The 21,654-nt window shown below is 40.7% G+C and overlaps 1 pseudogene; it reads right to left on the bottom strand.

Moving 5' to 3' along the window:
- Positions 1-13,833: 13,833 nt before the first annotated feature.
- LOC120861130 lies at positions 13,834-15,125 on the bottom strand (annotated as a pseudogene).
- Positions 15,126-21,654: the final 6,529 nt, after the last annotated feature.

The raw sequence follows: 21,654 nt of genomic DNA, 5'->3' as shown, positions 1-21,654 counted from the left end.
GAGGTTGTGAGAGGGCAGGGCAGGAAAGCCTGACTGATGCCATGTTGTCAGTCAATTTCTTCATAACGGCTTTTCTCTGGCAATGGTGAGCTGGGGCTGCACCAGCTTCTCACTGCAGTGGCGTGTATTGCTGCAGAGCACAGGCTCTAGGGTGCAAGGGCTCAGTAGTTTGGGCTCACAGGTTCTAGAGCCTGGGCTCAGTAGTTGTGGCGCACAGCCTTAGTCGCCCCAAGGCACCTGAGATCTTCCTGGATCACGGTAGAAATTGCCCTTTCATTGCAAGGTGAATTCTTAACCACTGGACCACAAGGGAAGCCCAACAATCTGTGTTTTAACAAGTCCGCAAGGTGACAAATTCAGAGGATCTTGGCCTTTTCTCCAGACTGAGATAGATGCTGAAGTTCTTTCTTTCTTTGCTGCAGAGCTAAGGAACTAGGATGGACTTTCTCTCCCTAGTGGGTAGCCAGTCACTCACTCCTCTTTACTCTGAGAGTGTCTGAAGAAGTGTGGAGCGAAATATGTTTCCTCATCCCACTTCCTTGCTGCTTGGCAAGATGATATATAGAGAGAGGCCCTTTTGTTTTCAGGGAAAATGGAAAGAGGATTACAAACAATAACCAACATAGGGAAGTGGCAGAAATCCTAATATTAAAAAAAAAAAAAAAGCCTTCTGTCCGAGCCCAGGGCCTTCTATCTTCTGTTTTGACTCCTGAATATGGAGCTCACATCCTCCCTATTTCTCACTTCACCTTCAGCAAAGCCATATGACTCTTCACACTAACTCAAGGCCTAAAAATAAATAAAACCATGCAATAGATATCCTCTTTCAGCATAAAAGGTTTCTTTTTTACTTTTAATGAAAATTACTCTAAAATGAATTTTGTTCAGTATATTCTGGATTTTTCTTGATCATCCAGTGTTATTATAATGAACATTAATTGTCTGTCCTACAACAATCAATGATATCATGGATTATTGAAGGCTGAAGACACATTTGCATAGTAATTAATCTCAGATGTCTAGGATTTTTTTTCCTGTATTCTAAATTTTTGTCTTACCTCTCACTCTCAAGCTATCAGAAAACATGTCCAAGTATCTTTCTCAGTATTCTTCACCTTGCTCCTAATTTTTTGCTTTTGATGTGTGGGGGCTGGGAAATCAGAAAACAAGTTTGTTACATCTATGTTTTAAAAAAGAGTACAACACGTTGGGAAATTTTATTTTTCACTGATAATACTCAGTGAGGTTGTATTAAAGCTAATATAACCTGATATTGTCCATAAAAATGTGACATAATCCTTTGGGAAAACAGTATGGCACTATATGCCAAGATCCTTAAACTATTTATACTCTTTAATAAAACATTTTAGGAATTTCCCTGGTGGTTCAGTGGTTAAGAATCCGCCTGCCAATGCAGGGGACATGGATTCAATCCCTGATCCAGGAACCAAGATTCCACATGCTGTGGAGCAACTAAGCCTGTGTACCACAACTGCTAAAGCCTGCGTGCCCTAGAGGCTGTGCTCTGCAACGAGAGAAGTCCCCACGAGAAGCCTGCGCACTGCACCTAGAGAGTAGCCCCTGCTCACCGCATCTAGAGAGAGCCTGCAGGCAGCAGCAAAGACTCAGTGAAGCCAAAACATAAATAACATTTTATCTCCAGAACTAATATAAGGAAATAATTTATCATAAAAATATTTATCCACAATGAAGTTTCTTGTTTTATCATTTAAATAGGGAAAAGCTGGAAATGATCAGAATATTTATCAGTAAAAGAATTTTTAGGTCAATTCTTTTTAAAATTCTTTGATTTAATGTTTCCTAAACTGATAGATAAAAAGATTTCTGAAATAAGTTTAGCATATGTGCGTATAACATTAAATGAAAGAGACAATCCTCTTATGTTTTGCAGAGCTTAGAAATAATATAATAGTAATAGCTAATTGCCTCATTTATGTTAACTCATTTAAACCTCATAAAAAACCCTGTTAAGTAAGTAGTATTATAAACTTCATTTAATAGATGAAGAAATTGTTATTAAGAGCATAAGTAACTGGAGAATAATTGCCAGAGCTGGTATTCAGACCCAAGCAAGGTGGGTAAAAAAGCTCATGCTTCTAGCCACTAGGGCTTTAAATAGGGACATCTCAGGTTATGCTTGCTGAACTAGAACAATTATCCATGGTGCCCCATTTCATCCTCAGAAGTCCTAATTGAGAGGATAAGTCATATGGTTGCACTAGCTCTAGGTGTACAAAGCAATCTCAGCAATTCTCAGAGGATCAGAAACTGTGAGGGTTTTCTGACACTGAATACATCTGGAATAAAATAGGAGAGGGACCCAGACGTGACTAATGCAAGGGCATGTATGATCACAAAGGATCAGTGGCTAAGTGGGCCTCATGCCTGGAGGCTGTCAAAGCCAGGAGGGGGTCCAGGGGAAACTAGTGTGGGGGATAGTGGGTTCCTATGGCAGGAAGAGTGACTTCAGTTATAATAGACTGCAAAAATGGTCACCATTCACCTCCCACCAAGGAGTGGTATCTATTTCCTCCCCAGTCCCCTTGAATCTGGGCCAGCTTCATGACTTTCTTTGACCAAAAGAGTGTGATGAAAGTGATGCTGGGTGAATTCTGAACACTGCTACCATGCAAACAAGCCTGAATTAGCCTGGTGAGAGATGAGTGATCACACGGAGAAGAACCAAGTGGCCCCAGCCAAGATCCAGACACCTGTCAGACATGCAAGCGAGGCCGCTTCGGACCAGTAAGACTCCAGCAGACCAGCCAGCTGACTGCGCACCCAGCAGCTGACTACAAATTCATGAACAGGACCATGGAATGGCTGCCTGCTGAGCCCAAATTGCTGACCCACCAGAACTGTGAGCTGAATAACTCAGTGTTATTTTAAGCCACTGAGATTTGGAGTGGTTTGGGATACAGCAAAAGCTAACTAACATTTCAGGAAATACTTGAAAATATCTCCAGCTTCTACTCTTCAGAGGTCTAGGCAGTGTTTCTTTGGGCAGGAGAAATGCTTGGGGCAGGGGTGAGATCTGTAGGTCTAAAGTTACTCAGGAAAAAATACGAAGATCACTGAGTCTGGAAAAATCAGCCTTAAGATAATATACAATAAGATGTATTTGGTTACTTCTTTCAAAAAATAAATAATACATGTTGCAAAATGTGATAAGAACAGATGAAGTTTTGCCAAATTTCTAACAGAAATTTCTTTATCCAGAAATTATTCTTTTTGTTTATTAATGCAGCTGTTGAAGAGAAACCTGCTCAAGAGGAACTCATCAGACCTGCTCCTCCATGCAATTCAAATGGTAGGATTACAACTGAATGTTACCACAGCCCATATAACTTTCGCCTCAAGAGAGGTTATAAAGAAACAACATTGCCTCTTTGAAGCAGATTCTTGTTCACGCTACAAGTTTGGCTGTACACTGCAGACAAACCTCTGTTTCATAGCCAAGATAAATAAATGAGATCAGAACTGCTTCAGTTCAGTTCAGTCGCTCAGTTGTGTCCGACTCTTTGCAACCCCATGAACTGCAGCATGCCAGGCCTCCCTGTCCATCACCAACTCCTGGAGTCCACCCAAACCCATGTCCATTGAGTCTTGCTTGTAAGTTTGCAAAAAGTAATTCATCTCTTAAGCAGAGGTAATGTCTAGCATTGTTTTATATATTTATTTTTTTGTTGAGGTATATTTCACGTATTACAGAATTAACCATTATAAAGGGTACAAGTCAGTGGCATTTAGTGTATTTACCATGTTGTGTAACTACCACTTCTCTCTAGTTTCAATACTTTTTTTTCACCCCTCCAAAACACCCATACCATTAAGTAATCACTGTGTCCTCCTCTAATACCCTGATAACCACTAATATACTTTTTATATCTTTGTGGATTGCCTATTCTGGATATATCATATTAAAAGAATCATTCAATATGTGACCTTTGTGTCTAGTTTCTTTCTTAGCATAGTGTTTTCAAGGTTCATCCAAATTGTGGAACATATTCAGCTCAGTTCAGTTCAGCTGCTCAGTTGTGTCCGACTCTTTGTGATCCCATGGACTGCAGCACGCCAGGCCTCCTTGTCCATCGCCAATTCCTGGAGTTTACTCAAACTCATGTCCATTGAGTCGGTGATGCCATCCAGCCATCTCATCCTCTGTTGTCCCCTTCTCCTCCCACCTTCAATCTTTCACAGCGTCAGGGTCTTTTCAAATGAGTCAGTTCTTTACATCAGGTGGCCAAAGTACTGAAGTTTCAGCTTTAGCATCAGTCCTTCCAATGAATATTCAGGACTGATTTCCTTTAGGATGAACTGGTTGGATCTCCTTGCAGTCCAAGGGACTCTCAAGAGTCTTCTCCAACACCACAGTTCAAAAGCATCAATTCTATGGCGCTCAGCTTTCATTATAGTTCAACTCTCACATCATTATAGTCCAAAACCATAGCTTTGACTGGGTGGACCTTTGTCAGCAAAGTAATGTCTCTGCTTTTTAATATGCATTCTAGGTTGGTCATAGCTTTTCTTCCAAGGAGCAAGTGTCTTTTAATTTCATGGCTGCAGTCACCATCTGCAGTGATTTTGGAGCCCCCCAAAATAAAGTCTCTCACTGTTTCCATTGTTTCCCCATCTATTTCCCATGAAGTGATGGGACCAGATGCCATGATCTTAGTTTTCTGAATGTTGAGTTTTAAGCCAACTTTTTCACTCTCCTCTTTCACTTATTAGTACATCCATATTTTTTGTGACTAAATTATATTTCATTATATGTATATACCATAATTTGTTTATGCATGTATTCATTGATGAATATCTGGGTTATTTCCACCTTTTGGCTATTATGAATAATATTGCCATTAACATTTGTATATGAGTTTCTGTTTGGACACACATTTTCTTTTCTCTTGGTTATTTACCTAAAAGTAGAATTGCTGTGTCATATGGCAATTCTATATAAAACATTTTGAGAAATCTCTAGCATTGTTCAAAATAGGTAGAGAATAAAAGGAAAAACAGAAATACCCTTTGACTAGCTTCTGTCTCTTGGTCCCCTAAAATCTTGGTGTCCTAAAATTTTTTTCTTATTGTCCATTATAAAAAATTAAAAATAGGCTTAAGATGAAAAAGATTAATACTATTTTCAAATGATGAACAAAGGAGAGAAAAAATATACCTAAAAATATATATCAGGCAAATGATAAATTAGTATTTTTCAAGAGAGAAAAAGGAGACAGCAATGGCAACCCAGTCCTGTACTCTTGCCTGGAAAATCCCATGGACAGAGGAACCTGGTAGGCTGCAGTCCACGGGGTCGTGAAGAGTCGGACATGACTGAGCGACTTCACTTTCACTTTTCACTTTCATGCATTGGAGAAGGAAATGGCAACCCACTCCAGTGTTTTTGCCTGGAGAATCCCAGGGACGGGGGAGCTTGGCGGGCTGCCGTCTACGGGGTCTCGCAGAGTTGGACACGACTGAATTGACTTAGCAGCAGCAGCAGCAAGAGAGAAAAAATTTCATAATGATAAAAAGAACATTTATCCAAGAAGATATAATAGTTATGACAGTATGTGGAGCCAGCCTCAGATCTTCAATATATATAAATCAAAATCAGGTTGGAAATACAATGAGAAATAGATGATTTTATAATTATAAGCAAGATTTAAACATAGTCTTTCTTAAAGACTGACAGATCATATTTGCCAAAAACCAATTTTTTGAGAATTCAATTAACACAATTAACAGGCTTCATCTAGTAGATAAACAGAAGAATCTGAGCCAAACACATTGCTTTCTAAGAGGTAGTTTCTAAGCAGTTGTTAGGCACACATGCAGCTGAAGTCAGGTTGTTAATGTTTGTGTGTGTGTGCAGGAGTGTTTGCTGATGGGGTTAAAGTATTGGGCTTTATTTCTAACCCTATCATTTGCTGAATGACCACTCAAGGCTTTGACCTCAGATTCCTCATTAGTAAAATTCATGGTTTTACTGAATACAATTAATTAGGCAAGTACACATTGAATGTACTTTGTACATATTGGGACTGAGCTATTCAGTTCAGTTCATTTGCTCAGTCATGTACAACTCTTTGCTACCCCATGGACTGCAGCATGCCAGGCTTCCCTGTCCATCATCAAATCCTGGAGCCTACTCACACTCATGTCCATTGAGTTGGTGATGCCATCCAACCATATCATCCTCTGTGCTCCCCTTTTCCTCCCGCTTTCAATCCTTCCCAGTATCAGGGTCTTTTCCAATGAGTCAGTTGTTCACATCAGGTGGCCAAAGTATTGGAGTTTCAGCTACAGCATCAGTCCTTCCAATGAATATTCGGGATTGATTTCCTTTAGGATGAACTGGTTGGATCTCCTTGCAGTCCAAGAGACTCTCAAGAGTCTTTTCCAACACCGCAGTTCAAAAGCATCAATTCTTTGGTGCTCAGCTTTCTTTATAGTCCAACTCTCACATCCATACATGACTACTGGAAAAACCATAGCTTTGGTTAGATGGACCTTTGTCAGCAAAGTAATGTCTCTGCTTTATAATATGCTGCTTAGGGGGAGCCTGGTGGGCTGCCATCTATGGGGTCGCACAGAGTCGGACACGACTGAAGCGACTTAGCATCAGCAGTAGCAGCAGCAGGTTGGTCATAGCTTTTCTTCAAAAAGCAAGTGTCTTTTAATTTCATGGCTGCAGTCACCATCTGCAGTGATTTTGGAGCCCAAGAAAATAAAGTTAGCCACTTTTTCCACTGTTTCCCCATCTATTTGCCATGAAGTGATGGGACCAGATGCCATGATCTAAGTATTCTGAATGCTGAGTTTTAAGCCAACTTTTTCACTCTCCTCTTTCACTTTCATCAAGAGGCTCTTTAGTTTTTCTTTGCTTTCTGTCATAAGTGTGGTGTCATCTGCATATCTGAGGTTATTGATATTTCTCCTGGCAATCTTGATTCCAGCTTTTGCTTCATCCAGTTCAGCATTTCTCCTGATGTACTCTGCATGTAAGTTAATGAGCCATTGCTGGGGATAAAATGTTGAACCAGATGTCATTGTTACCTTCCAGGAGTTCAGTTTGGTGGGACAGACAAACAGGGAAAAGGGGGAATTTTTGTGCAATGTGTTGAGATAAAAGCAGCGTCAAGTCAGGGTGTTTTGGGACCTTTTTTTTCTTTCAAAAAAATTTTACTTTATTGAAGTATAATTGATTTACAATGCTGTGTTAATTTCTATTGCACAGCAAAGTGATTTATATATATATATATATTTATATTATATACATACACATATACATACATATTATAGGGGCTTTCCAGGTGAGTCGGTGGTAAAAAAATCCACCTGCCAATGCAGGAGATACAAGTTTGATCCCCTGGTCAGGAAGAGCCCTTGGAGAAGGAAATGGCACCCCACTCCAGTGTTCCTGCCTAGGAAATCCCATGGACAGAGGAGCCTGGTGGGCTACAGTCCATGGGGTTGCAAAGAGTCGGACACGACTTAGTGACTGAACCACAACCACCACCACCACAAAAATATATGTGTATAATTTTTTCACATTATTTTCTATTATAGTTTATCACAGGATAATAAATATTACTATCTCTGTGCTATACAGTAGGATGTTGTTTATCCATTCCACATGTAATAGTTTGCATCTGCCAGTCCCAAACTCCCAATTCTTCTGTCCCCTACACCTCTCCCTTTTGGCAACCACAAGTCATTTCTCTATGTCTTCAAGGCTGTTTCTGTCTCCTAGATAAGTTCACTTGAGTCATATTTTAGATTCCACATGAAAGTGGTATCATATGTATTTGTCTTTCTCTTTCTGACTTACTCCACTAGTATGATAATCTCTAGGTCGATCCATGTTGCTGCAGATAGCACTATTTCATTCTTTTTTCTGAGTAATATTCATATGTATATATATATATATATAGCTGTTTCTCAGTCGCTAAGTTATGTCCGACTCTTTGTGACATCATGAACTGTAGCACACGAGGCTCTTCTGTCTTCCACTACCTCCCAGATTTTGCTCAGATTGATGTTCAAGTTGGTGATGCTATCTAACCATCTTTTCCTCTGCTGCCCTCCCTCCTTTTGCCTTCAATCTTTCCTGGAATCAATCTTTTCCAATGAGTTGGCTCTTTGCATCAGGTGGCCAAAGTATCGGAACTTCAGCTTTAGTAACAGCCCCTGCAATGAATATTGAGGGTTGATTTCCTTTTATACCACATCTTCTTTATCAGTTCATCAGTTGATGGGCATTTAAGTTCCTTCTGTCTTTGTTATTGTAAATAGTGCTGCTAGAACATTGTGGTGTGTATATCTTTTTGAATTATAATTTTGTCTAGATATTTGCCCAGGAGTAGGATTGCAGGATCATATGGAAATTCAATTTTTAATTTTTTTGAGTAACCTTTCTAATGTTTTCCATGGTGGCTGCACCAATTTACATTTCTACCAAAGAGCCAAGAAGATGCTGAGAAGTAAGGAATGCCTCAGTTGAGACTTAAGCTTGATTGTGAGTGAGCCAGAAAAAAAGAGAGGAGGGGAAAAACTTCAGGCCAGAAGTCCAATGTGTACAAATTCCCCCAAATGAGGGAGAGCTTGGCCAGTCCAGGGAATCATTTAGCATGACTGGAGGACAATATTCTATTGGGAGAATAAGGAGCAGTAAAAATGCATAGAGCCCTCTCTTCAGGGTCCTGTGAGATTTCTCATTAATTCTGGGCCTTCGAAAACAGCAGTAGGGAGCCATTCAAAGATTTTAAATGAAGGATGGGGCGAGGATGAAGGAAAGAAGGCCAGTTTGAGAGTTGCCATAAGCTAGATGAGAGGTGATGATGTAAACTAATGAGTGAGGAGAGAAGTGAAAAAACAATTAATGGAATTGAATGATATTAAAGAGACAGATTTTGGAGATTTACCCTGTGTGTGTGTGTGTGTGAGTGTGTGTGTGTGTATTAGGGGTGGGGACAGCTAGTCAAGAGAAGTTAAGGATTACTGGTAGGCTTCCTAGCTATGCCTGAGAAAGAAAATAAGTCACTGAGAAGAGCAGTGTTGAGTGTGGGCAGAAGTCAAGGTCAGACCTACTGGATTTGGGGGCCTCTGTGGCAGCTATTTATCAGGCATTTGGATTTATGAATCTGGAGTCAGGTGAGAGATTTAAGCTAAGGAAGCTTTGGGAATCATCCCCATATGGATGGTGACTGACCCCATGGGTCCTTTCCTTTCATGTCTGAAAGTCTGTCAAAGGACAGAGGAAGAGGGGATCCCATTTTCCACAAATTAACCTACACTTCCTCCTCCAAACTTCCTTCACTGACATCTAAGGTGTCAGGAGCACCTTCTGAGAAGCACATTCACCTTCTCAGGAAGCACGTACGGTCTGAGGCTTCAGGGACCTCAGGAGGGGGCAGAGGTCCTCCCAATGATTGTGAACACTTCCTTCACTGGCGGTCAGATCAGCAGTTTCTAGTACTACCAAGACTTCTGAAACCTGTTAATTAGAAGAAGAGCAAACAACCAGGTGCCAAGCTCCATCCCTGGAGAAGGGCCATCCCTGGGCCAGAACCACGGGGAGTGAGCCAGGAGGCTGGAGCAAAGGCACAGGGCTGTCAGGGTCTGCGATTCTTGTGCCGGTCATTGCTTCCTTTCTGTTCCTTTAAGCCTGCTCCTGGAAGAAACTTCTGCTTCATCTTGTCAGGGATCTCAGAGGCCAGTGAATTCTGACTGCTAGAAGAGTTCCAAGGCTGTCACTTTGCTTATTTAACTTATATGCAGAGTGAAACTGTGGAAAGTTTAGTTGTTCAGTTGTATCTGATTCTTTCTGACCTCATGGACTGTAACCCACCAGGTTCCTCTGTCCATGGAATTCTCCAGGCAAGAATACTGGAGTGGTTGCCATTCCCTTATCCAGGGGATCTTCCCAACCCAGGGATTGAACCCAGATCTAAAGCATTGCAGGCAGATTCTTTAGCATCTGAGTGACCGGGGAAGCCCAGAATATATCTTGTGAAATTCTGGGCTGGATGAAGCACAAGCTGGAATCAAGATTGACAGGAGAAATATTAATAACCTCAGATATGCAGATGATACCACTCTAATGGCAGAAAGGGAAGAGGAACTAAAAAGCCTCTTGATGATGATGAAAGAGGAGAGTGAAAAAGCTGGCTTAAAACTCAACAGTCAAAAAACTAGGATCATGGCATTTGGTTCCATCACTTCATGGCAAATAGATGGGGGAAAAATGGAAACAGTGACAGACTTTCTTGGGCTCCAAAATCACTGCAGACAGTGACTGCAGCCTTGAAACTAAGATGCTTGTTCTTTGGAAAAGAAACTATGACAAACCTAGACAGCATATTAAAAAGCAGAGACATCACTTTGATGACAAAGGTCCATATAGTCAAAGCTGTGGTTTTTCCAGTAATCATGTATGGATGTGAAAGTTGGACCATAAAGAAGGCTGAGCACCAAAGAATTGATGCTTTTGAACTGTGGTGTTGGAGAAGACTCTTGAGAGTCCCTTGGACAGCAAGGAGATCAAACCAGCCAATCCTAAAGGAACTCAACCCTGAATATTCATTAGAAGGACTGATGCTGAAGTTGAAGCTCCAATACTTTGGCCACCAAATGTGAAGAGCCAACTCATTGGAAAAGACCCTGATGCTGGGAAAGACTGAGGGCAGGAGGAGGACGACAGAGCAGGAGACAATTGGATGACATCACCGACTCAATGGACATGAGTTTGAGCAAATTCCAGGAGACAGTGAAGGACAGGGAAGTCTGACTTGCTGCAATCCATGGGGTTGCAAAGAGTCGGACATGACTGAGCAACTGAACAACAAGAAGGAGAGTTCAGTTCCGAAGTTCACGTGTCCTCCCGGTGGTAAGTGTTGTTTGGAAAACCTACATCCCTACAATAATAAGTTCTATATAGAGTATTTTTGTATATCTGTTAAAATAAATTTTGATACTGTAAAGGTGAGCTCTGTTGAGGGAAGATTTTCCCTAGGATGAAGAAACATTTGAAAATATATAATAGTAAAACAATGCAGAACAAAACAAACAAACTCCATTTATTAGCTGGTTGTACCCATTGTTCAGGCTAGACACAGTAAACTTCACTGAAGCAAAGGTTGCAGGAAACACTTGTTTCTGGATCCAGATACTTATATCCCTTACATCTCAGGTACCCTTAAATTTGCCTTGATGAATGAATGCTGAATGGATTTTGTACATGCTTTAGCCTTGCCGCAGGGCTCACTAAAGCAAACAGCTCATGCATGGGTCCTCAGTGGCTCAGTCACGTCTGACTCTTTGCAGCCTGATGGACTGCAGCCCTCCAGGCCTTTCTGTCCATGGAATTTTCCAGGCCAGAATAATGGAGCGTGTTGCCATTTCCTTCTCCAGGGGATCTTCCCAACCCAGGGATCAAACCCAGGTCTCCCACATTGCAGGCAGATTCTTTACCATTGAGCCACTGGGGGAGCCCTGCAAATAGCTGAGGTCTTTTTATTTCAGACACAGTTGCCCTTGGCACATTCCCTTATCTGTCCTCAGGGTACCTCCCATGTGCCAGGCCTGGTGATAGTTGCTGAGATCTGCCAAAGGAAAAGACTACTATTCACTATCTAAACAAAAAACCAAAAAAAAAACAAAAACAAAAACAAAAAAAACCAAATGTAATACTTACTGAAGCACAGTCTCTTCCAGCAAAGCAAGGAGCTGATTTTATACAGGGTTTGGGAAGTGGAGTTGAGGGATTGGTGGACTTTCAGGGGCAGGAGTGGGTTGATGCTAGCTGTGAAAACCTGCTTGCTTAGATAATGGTGTGGACTGGCTGGCTTTCAAAAGCACAGGGCTGTTTCTGGCTAACTTTCAAAAGTGTGTTCATTTAGGCAAGTTGCCATTGATTCATTAATGCAGTTTAGAACTGGTTCTGATGGTTGCTTATTGCCATAGCTACAGAACATTTAATCTTTTCCTAGGAGTGTGGGAAATCCTTTTATTTTCAGGTCACTGCCTTCAAGAAAAATTATAACCTATGTAGAAGATAGTTATGCAGGCTATACCTACAGGAGGGACTTCCAGGTGGTATAAAGAATCCACCTGCCAGTTTAGGAGACACAAGAGACATGGGTTTGATCCCAAGGTCAGGAAGATCCCCTGGAGGAGGGCATGGTAACCCACTTCAGTATCCTTGCCTGGGAAATCCCAAGGAGAGAGGAACCTGATGAGCTATAGTACATGGGGTTGCAAAGAGTCAGACATGATGAGTGACTAAGAACCCACACACATACACAGAAGCAACCTAACAGAGAGGTTCGAAGAACAGTATTCTTGCTCAGCCCTGAGGATTGGATACTTGGCATTTACCTCTGTTCCTTCCTAAATCTCCAACCAGATGGTTCTTAAGGGATTAAAAAAGACATAAACCTGTATGAAAGAGGAGACCATGAAGGGGAGAAAACAGTAGGATGTAGAAGAGCAGTTGAAAGATGTCTGTCCAGTTTTGGAAGCCAAAAGGCAGATGGGCAAGACCAGCTGATCTGGCAGACCAGGGAAATCTGAACCATTTTGCCTGCAGGAGAGAAGCCAAGATGCACAACCTTGCTTTAGGAGCCTGGAACATCCGGAGGTGTGATGCCAGTTATCTCTGAAGGCAGGGCTGAGGGGTGGGGCGGAAGACAGAAAAACTGAAATTCTGTAAAGGAAACAGTTAGGCTGTTGTATCCATTTTTACACCCCAGGAAGCTAAATAACTTGCCCCAACAGAAAATGGAAGGGCATTGAATTAGGAACTCCAGCTTTAGGGATAGAGGAAGAGCAGGGAGCTCTGTGGAAAGCAAGGGGATTAAATTGAAATCAGTGTCTTGTGAAGTAAGATTCTAAAGCCTCTTTACCAACTTGGCTCCCAGAATTGACACTCAGCAAGGTAAGAAACTAGTGGAAGAGTTTCCCCTGGGGAAAGTGACCATTCCAGGGGAAAAGACCTTGAAATGCTACACATTTGGGAGGCTGTGTGCCTTAGCAGATGGTTTGGCTCCTGCCCATCATTCTGCAATGAAGTCGACAAATCAGTACTTTCTATTTCCCCACTCAGGTCTTCTTATTGGGTTTTAGAGCCTCACACTTAACCATAAATGAATCAGTAAGAATTGCCAAATGTCTGAGGAAAGTCTTTTGCATGAAAAAGTCTAGAGATAAAAGCAAACAGAATTTTGAGGAAACTGAGAAAACAGAAGAATAAAAAAAAAAACACTGAGACTTACAAATCATATTTTTTTATCACTTGCTATTTTGCCATATTATAACAGAACAGTTATCAGTTTGTTTTTCAGTTTTACCATACAAATAAGCTTATCTGAATAGTTGATACTTTTAAATATGTCAGCTTAGAAAAAATTAGTCTATATAACAACATGGAAAATCAAGTTATTAATTCAAAAGTACTTTTAAAACTAAACAGTAGGTATTTGCTTGGAGGACCAGTGGTTAAGATTTCGGCTTCCAATGCAGGGGGCGAGGGTTCAATTCCCTGATCAGGGAGGTTCAATTCCCTGATCAGGGAGCTAAGATCTCACATGTTTTGCAGCCAAAAAACATAAAACAGAAGCAATATTATAACAAATTCAATAAAGATGTTTTGAAAATAGTCCATATAAGAAAAATCTTAAAAAAAAACTAAATAGTAGTAATTATTTCTAAGAAAAAGAGGGCAATGAGAAATTCACAAAGCCTATTGCCAGTTGCTTTTTGTTTTTTAATAAAAAACATTTAAATATAGTTCAGATTAGTATGCCTGGTTCATTTCAGCTTCTTCACTGCCAAACCTGGGGAGGGGACAGCTTTCTAGTTTCTCTGCCTTCTCTTGGTCTGTGACGATTAAGGTTTAGAAGTATCTGCTATATCAAACTTTAAACTCTGGATTATCCATGTTTCTCTTCATCTTGACAGATTTGGCATTCTTTCACCTGGTTGTGAGCACAAAGTCCTTGATTTCCTCAGTGTCATTGGGCAAACAGGAGAGTGCTTAGGCCAACCAATCCCAGAGTGGGAGGAAGCAAGAAAAATGGGGAAAATGCTACTGTAGCTATTTTGATGTTCTAACTCCAAGAGCCAGGTTGGGGGCTGAAATACATTCATTTTTCAAGAACTTTGTACTCAGCACCTAGTGCCATGTGTGACACTATACTAGGTGCTGGTATTTATTTGTTTCATAATTGCATTTTAAGAAATATAAAATGATGGACTGAAAACCTTTTTAAAAAGTAAGATCATAAATTAAAGGTGAGGAAATGTCTCTGAAAATAGAGCAAAAAGACAAAGTGATGAAAATTAGGAAAGCAAATAGAAGAAAATTAGAAAATCAGCCCAAGAGACAGAACATCTGAATGATAAGCATTCCGGGGAGAGAGAAAAAGCAAAGGAGAGATGAGGCAGTTATTGGAGAAATAATTTTTAAAAATTTCTCAGAATTGAGAGTCTGATTGGTGAGGTCCACTGAGGACACTAGGCCACTTCACTTAGAAATTTCAGGAACCTGGGATAAAAAGAGGATCATACTTTCAGGTTTAAAACAATATCACCTGTAAAGGATTCAAAATCATCATGGCACTGGCTACTCAACAGCAGCACCAAAAACTGGAAGACAGTAGAACATTGTCTTCAATATTTGGAGAGAAAAAATCATCAGCCTGCAATTGAAAAGTAGGCACTACATTGCTGCCCTGCAAATAGACTCATCAGGCCCATCTTTCTAGATTCTATATATATGCGTTGAGATGACTTACTTTACTCTGTGTAACAGGCTCTTGGTTCATCCACCTCATTAAGACTGACTCAAATTTATTCTTTTTATGGCTGAGTAATATTCCATTGCATATATGTACCACAACTTCTTTATCCATTCATCTGTCGATGGACATCTAGGTTGCTTCCATGCCCTAGCTGTTGTAAATAGTATTACCATGAATATTGGGGTACATATGTCTCTTCCAATTATGGTTTTCTCAGAATACATGCCCATCAGTGGGATTGTTGGGTAATATGGTAGTTCTATTCCTAATTTTAAAAGGAATTTCCATACTGTTCCCCATAGTAGCTCAAGGAGCTCAAGTCAGGGGCTCTGTGACAACCTAGAGGGGTGGCAGTTGGGAGGGAGGTTCAAGAGGGAGGGGACATTTGTATACGTATGGCTGATTAATGTAGTATGGCAAAAACAACACAATACTGTAAACCAATTATCCTCCAATTAAAAACTTTTTAAAAATTTCAGTTCAGTTCAGTTCAGTCACTCAGTTGTGTCCAATTCTTTGCAACCCCACGAGCCACAGCACGCCAGGCCTCCCTGTCCATCACCAACTCCTGGAGTTTTCTCAAACTCATGTACATTGATTCGGTGATGCCATCCAGCCATCTCATCCTTTGTCGTCCCCTTCTCCTCATGCCCCCAATCCCTCCCAGCATCAGAGTCTTTTCCAATGAGTCAACTCTTTGCACCAGGTGGCCAAAGTATTGGAGTTTCAGCTTCAGCATCAGTCCTTCCAATGAACACCCAGGACTGATCTCCTTTAGAATGGACTGGTTGGATCTCCTTGCAGTCCAAGGGACTCTCAAGAGTCTTCTCCAACACCACAGTTCAAAAGCATCAGTTCTTCAGCACTCAGCCTTCTTCACAGTCCAACTCTCACATCCATACATGACTACTGGAAAAACCATAGCCTTGACTAGATGGACCTTTGTTGGCAAAGTAATGTCTCAGCTTTTGAATATGCTATCTAGGTTGGTCATAACTTTCCTTCCAAGGAGTAAGCGTCTTTTAATTTCATGGCTGCAATCACCATCTGCAGTGATTTTGGAGCCCCCCAAAATAAAGTCTGACACTATTTCCACTGTTTCCCCATCTATTTCCCATGAAGTGGTGGGACCAGATGCCATGATCTTAGCTTTCTGAATGTTGAGCTTTCAGCCAACTTTTTCACTCTCCTCTTTCATTTTCATCAAGGGGCTTTTTAGTTCCTCTTCACGTTCTGCCATAAGGGTGGTGTCATCTGCATGTCTGAGGTTATTGATATTTCTTTCGGCAATCTTGATTCCAGCTTGTGCTTCTTCCAGCCCAGCGTTTCCCATGATGTACTCTGCATAGAAGTTAAATAAGCAGGGTGACAATATACAGCCTTGACGGACTCCTTTTCCTATTTGGAACCAGTCTGTTGTTTCGTGTCCAGTTGTGTTGCTTCCTGACCTGCTTATAGGTTTCTCAAGAGGCAGGTCAGGTGCTCTGGTATTCCCATCTTTTTCAGAATTTTGCACAGTTTATTGTGATCCACACAGTCAAGTAGGCACTCTTTAATCACATGTGAGGATAGAGTAAATTTTAACCTCTAGTAGTAAGAAAATAGATAAGATCCAGAAAATAAGAAATCCATAAAAAAAAAAAAGAGAGGCAAAGGGAATTCTCAGGTGACTGTGAAGATAAACCTCTGATATCAGCACCTGAGCTGCTGCAGCCCAGACTGAAGCAGCTTAGAAAGCTTTAAGAGAGGTATCTTCAGGTAAACGAACTCTGAAGTACCTGAGGTATTGGCATGTACTGAGATAGAGGCAACTGGATGAAAGTTCAGGGATGGTATAGTAATTGAAAATTAAATGAGGCCACCAGAGAAAGAGTAAAACATACATTTCTTTTGTTTTCCTAGTTTTCTAGGCAAACACAAATATTAGGCAGTTTTAAATTCCAGGGCAAGCACACACATGTACAAGTGTGTATACAGTGTACTACATGTGATTAGTCCACTGCAACTGTTCCCAGCACACAGGAAGTACTTAGTAAGTTGTAGTTACATATACTATGTTGAGTAGTATAAGAGAGAAATGTATTAAGTTTCAGAGAGATGTTATGGGGAGGGAGGTGGGAGGGGGGTTCATATTTGGGAATGCATGTACACCCGTGGTGGATCCATGTCAATGTATGGCAAAACCAATACAGTATTGTAAAGTAAAATAAAGTAAAAATAAAAATTAAAAAAAATTTTATTTATTTGGCTGTGCTGGGTCTTTCTTGTGGCATGTGGAATCCTTAGTTGTGGCATGCAAACTCTTAGTTGTGGCATGTGGAATCTAGCTCCGTGAACAGGTATCAAACCTGGGCCCCTGCATTGCAAGTGCTGAGTCTTAGCCCCTGGACCATCAGGGAAGTTCCTAAAGTTGTACTATTGAAAACAGAACTTAACTCTGTCAGGAGGAGATAGGAATGCTTTTCTAGTAGTAGAAAGCCCAGTTGGCTGAATAGAGTTTGACAGATGACAAGTGAGAAGGACATTCCAGGTAGAGAAAAGTTATAAGCTAGAACACAGAAGTTTGGAAATTCATCGTGTGTTAAGCAAAGAAAATGTGTACCAAAGATTTATATCCTGCCGAGCTGACTTTCAACCCTAAAGGCTATAGGCAAACTATTATGAACATTTAAAAACTCAGAGAATATTGTTTTCATGAACTCTTCCTTAAGAATATACTAGAAAATTAGCCTGAGATTGTCAAAGACTAAAGAGACCTTGCTTGATGTTAAAGACTACAGCATTGATCACTAATAGCTGTACATCACACAAAGAGAGGTAATCAGATAAGATTACCCCTTCTAAGAAAAGGGCACAGACTTGTGAAGTGACTGTGTCATGACAATTGAACCTGAGTCTAACTGTAAAGGAAACCTGAGAGAGGTGGAGACTGTTTGAGAGAAAATTTGAAAGCACTTAGATGCTTAATTCCATAAGGAGAATGAGGGAATGGTGAGAGTCTTCTAGTGTTGGTCAGGAGGGAGGAGGGACCAAGGAGGGAACCTTCTAGTGTTGGTCACCTTCTAGTATTTAATCCAACACTCATGATTAGTGATACTTTCTGATGCCTCCTATGATCTCTGAACCACACTATTTTGTTTGGCCTTAGCAGGTGCAGAAGACTGAATTATTCATACAGCCCAATTCTAGTACATTATCTAGACTCCATCAGTAGTCTGAGCAAGGTCCTTCTCTTGTTTCATTTACACCCTCTTACCCTCATTCCCACTTGTATCTCCTTCCTCTCCTATATGAAAGAATTCTAATCTATTTAACTTTAATGTGGTTCTATCTTTTTGTATTGTTCTTACAAAATGTGTATTGTTATTTATAAAAATGTCCATCTTATACATCCAAGTCTTGGGTGCTATGCTTTTAGTCCAAGCGTATTTCAGTGTGTATATCTGATCTGTTGCCTCTAATTGCTGCACAGTGCTCCACGTGTGCATCTACCATATTTTACTAATCAATCCTCCCAGTGATGGACATCCAAATTATCCCCCACTCACTGTGCAACAAATACAGTTACAATGAACAACTTTGCATATGGCCTTTTATGGACTTGAGATCATTTCTTCACTGGATGAAGCTTAAATATTGCCCAATGCTCATTCAGTGATAACAAGTGTTTATGGAATATTGCTGGGCACTGTTTTTAGGTTCCAGGTATACAAGATAGACAAGATCCTTGGTCTTGAATTGCTCCAGTATTCCTACCTGGAGAATCCAATGGACTGAGGAGTCTGGTGGGCTACAGTCCACAGGGTCTCAAAGAGTCAGACACGACTGAGCTACTAACACAACAACAAGGTAAGGAAACTAAATGAATTTTTACTAGTAGTAAAAAGCTTTATGCAGAAAACTAAAACTGTTGAATGTGCTAATGTCAGAGCTGCTACTTAGTTAGGTAGATAAGAATGAACACTACAGTTGAGACCTGAATGGCAAGATAAAGTCGACTAAGTGAAGAGTTGGGTTAGGAACCTCCTAGACAGATAGCACGGCAAGTGTAAGGGCCCTTAGGAGGGAATAACCTTGACATATGGGGACAGCAGCAAAAAGGCTCAGTGTAGGTAGACTATAGAGGATGAGGAGGAGTGTGGTGGAAGACAAGAATTATCTATTGTTGCATTAACAATACTACTGCATATTTATCAGCTTAAAATGACACAATTTCTGTGAATCAGAAATCCAGGCACAGCTTTGCTGGGTCTTCTGAGCAAGGTGAGGGCTGGGTTCTCATCTGAGGCTAATCTGAGGCTTGACTTCCAAGCTCATGAAGTTGTTGACAGAACTCAGTTCCTTTTAGGCTGTTGGACAAGGGGCCTTCATTTCTTGCTGGCTGTCAGCTGGAGGCTGCCTTCAGTTCCTTGTCACGTGAGCTTTTCCTACATGGCTGCTTCCTTCCTCAAAACTAGCAAGGGAGAGAGAGTCTCCTTGTAAGATGGGTTACAATCTTATGAAATGTTATTAGTGTAGTAGCACTCCATCACCTTTGCTGCATTCTATTGAGTAAAAACATGTCCAGGCCCCATCTATTCAATGGGAGAAGATTACACAAGGTGTGAATACCAGAGGAAGGGGTCATGGGGGGCACCTGAGACTCTGCCAGCCACAATAAAGTAAGAGAGGTTTGGCAGGGGGAGGTTAATATCAAGAGGGTCGTTATAAGTATGCATATTTTTTTCTAAGTGGGGTAGAAAATCATTAGGAGCTTTGAACAGGGGATTACATCAAATTTAAATTCTTACATATTCCTCTGCTTCAGTATCTTGGATAAATTGTAGTGGGGCCAGCAGAGAAACAAGAGAGCCAGAGGAAGCTGTTGCTAAACAGGAAATTAGTGGTCTGGCTTAGGTGATAGAACATATAGAAAGAAGTAGGTAGACTGAGATATACATTGGAGGCAGAGTTAACAGTACTTGCTGATAATTTATTATATGACTGTTCACAGATAAGCAAGTTTGCCCAAGTTAACAAGTACTGTCATTGAGAGAGCTAGAATTAGGCCTGTGCCTGCACTGTAGATGTACTGTAGATGCTACTGTAGATGTCATGAGGCACACAGTACATACTTTCTCTATAACTCCCATTTCCTATCCTCTATCTCTCACTTTCAAATATTGCTTTTGACAAACAAACCAACAAAGTACAGTTTGCTATGAAGAAGAGGTGGTCTTCCTGCATCTCTAGAAGGTATTTTTTGAAATTGGTAATGTTAATATTGCAAGTGGTAGATAAAAATAGCAAAAGCAATGGTCTCAGAGGGTGGAATATCCCTACTCCAGTATTGCAATTTGTTTTTGTTGTTCAGTAGCTCAGCAGTGTCCGATTCTGTGACCCTGTGGACTGCAGCATGCCAGCCTTCCCTGTCCTTATCTCCTGGAATTTGCTCAAACTCATGTCCATTGAATTGATGATGCCATCCAACCATCTCATCCTCTGTCATCCTCTTCTCCTGCCTTCAGTCTTTCCCAGCATCAGGGTCTTTCCCAATGAGTTGGCTCTTTGCATCATGTGGTCAAAGTATTGGAGCTTCAGTTTTAGGATCAGTCATCTCTTTTAAAGCTTTAATTAAAGACGCATGGTTTCAAAGTAGTTTCCAAGAGACTGAAAAAATATCAACGTTGCAATGAGTCTGAAACAGATATAGGGACATTCAGACCAAATAACAAGAAGCAGCTCCATTATTTGGAGGGGGATGTAGAGCTTTCTCAACCCAATTTTGCCTGATTTTAATTCTAGACAAAAAGAATCCAAAGAAAATACTTTTAGTTGGGCAGCTGGGAGGGAACACTGGAAAGGGAGGTAGAGAAGTGACATAGAAAAAGAGAGGAAAGTAATGAAAGGTACACTATTAAACTAGTTATCATGTGGAAAAACTCTGACAGATAATGCAACATACCAGTCTCAGGATTGTCCTACCCAGGGCAAGAAGGACCTGAAAAGTCATGGGTGAAAAGTGCCCCTTGTGTGTGCATGGGGGTGGGGTGAGACTGAAAAATATAGCCTGCCATATTAGTAACAAAGTTTGTAGCCATCAAGCCATCACATTATAGCCACTCCAAGCCTTGAGGGAACTTAGGATAGAAACAGGATGTCCACATCTCTACAAATGACCCAATTTAATTCCTTTTTATGGCTGTGTAATATTTCATTGTATATATGTACCACATCTTCTTTATCTGTTCCCCTGCTGATGGACATTTAGGTTTCTTCCATGTCTTGGTTATTGTAAACAGTGCTGCAATGAACACTGGGGATATGTGTATCTTTTGGAATTATGGTTTTCTCCAGATATATGCCCAGAAGAGGGATTGCAGGCCATATGGTAGTTTTATTTGTAATCTTTTAAGGAACCGCCTACTGTTCTTCATAGTGGTTGTACCAATTTACACTCACACCAACAAGAGGGTTCCCTTTCTCCACAACCTCTCCAGCATTTATTGTTCGTAGATTTTTTAAAGATGGCCATTCTGACAGGTGTGAGGTGATACCTCATTATAGATTTAATTTGCATTTATCTAATAATTAGTGATGCTGAGCATTTTTCATGTGTTTTTTGGCCATTTATATGTCTTTGTAGAGATGTGGATGGACCTCGAGACTGTCATACAAAGTGAAGTAAATCAGAAAGAGAAAAACAAATATCATATATTAACACAAATATGTGGAACCTGGAAATGGTATAGATGATATTATTTGCAAAACAGAAATAGAGACACAGAGACACAGAGAAAAGCACTAAATTCCTTAACTTGAGAGATCTGGTTTTCTTTAATTAACAATA

Source organism: Oryx dammah, unplaced genomic scaffold, assembly GCF_014754425.2.
Source record: "Oryx dammah isolate SB20612 unplaced genomic scaffold, SCBI_Odam_1.1 HiC_scaffold_11229, whole genome shotgun sequence".
NCBI lineage: Eukaryota > Metazoa > Chordata > Mammalia > Artiodactyla > Bovidae > Oryx > Oryx dammah.
Note: the sequence above shows the minus strand (reverse complement) of the source record. Positions and strands in the feature narration are given on the sequence as shown.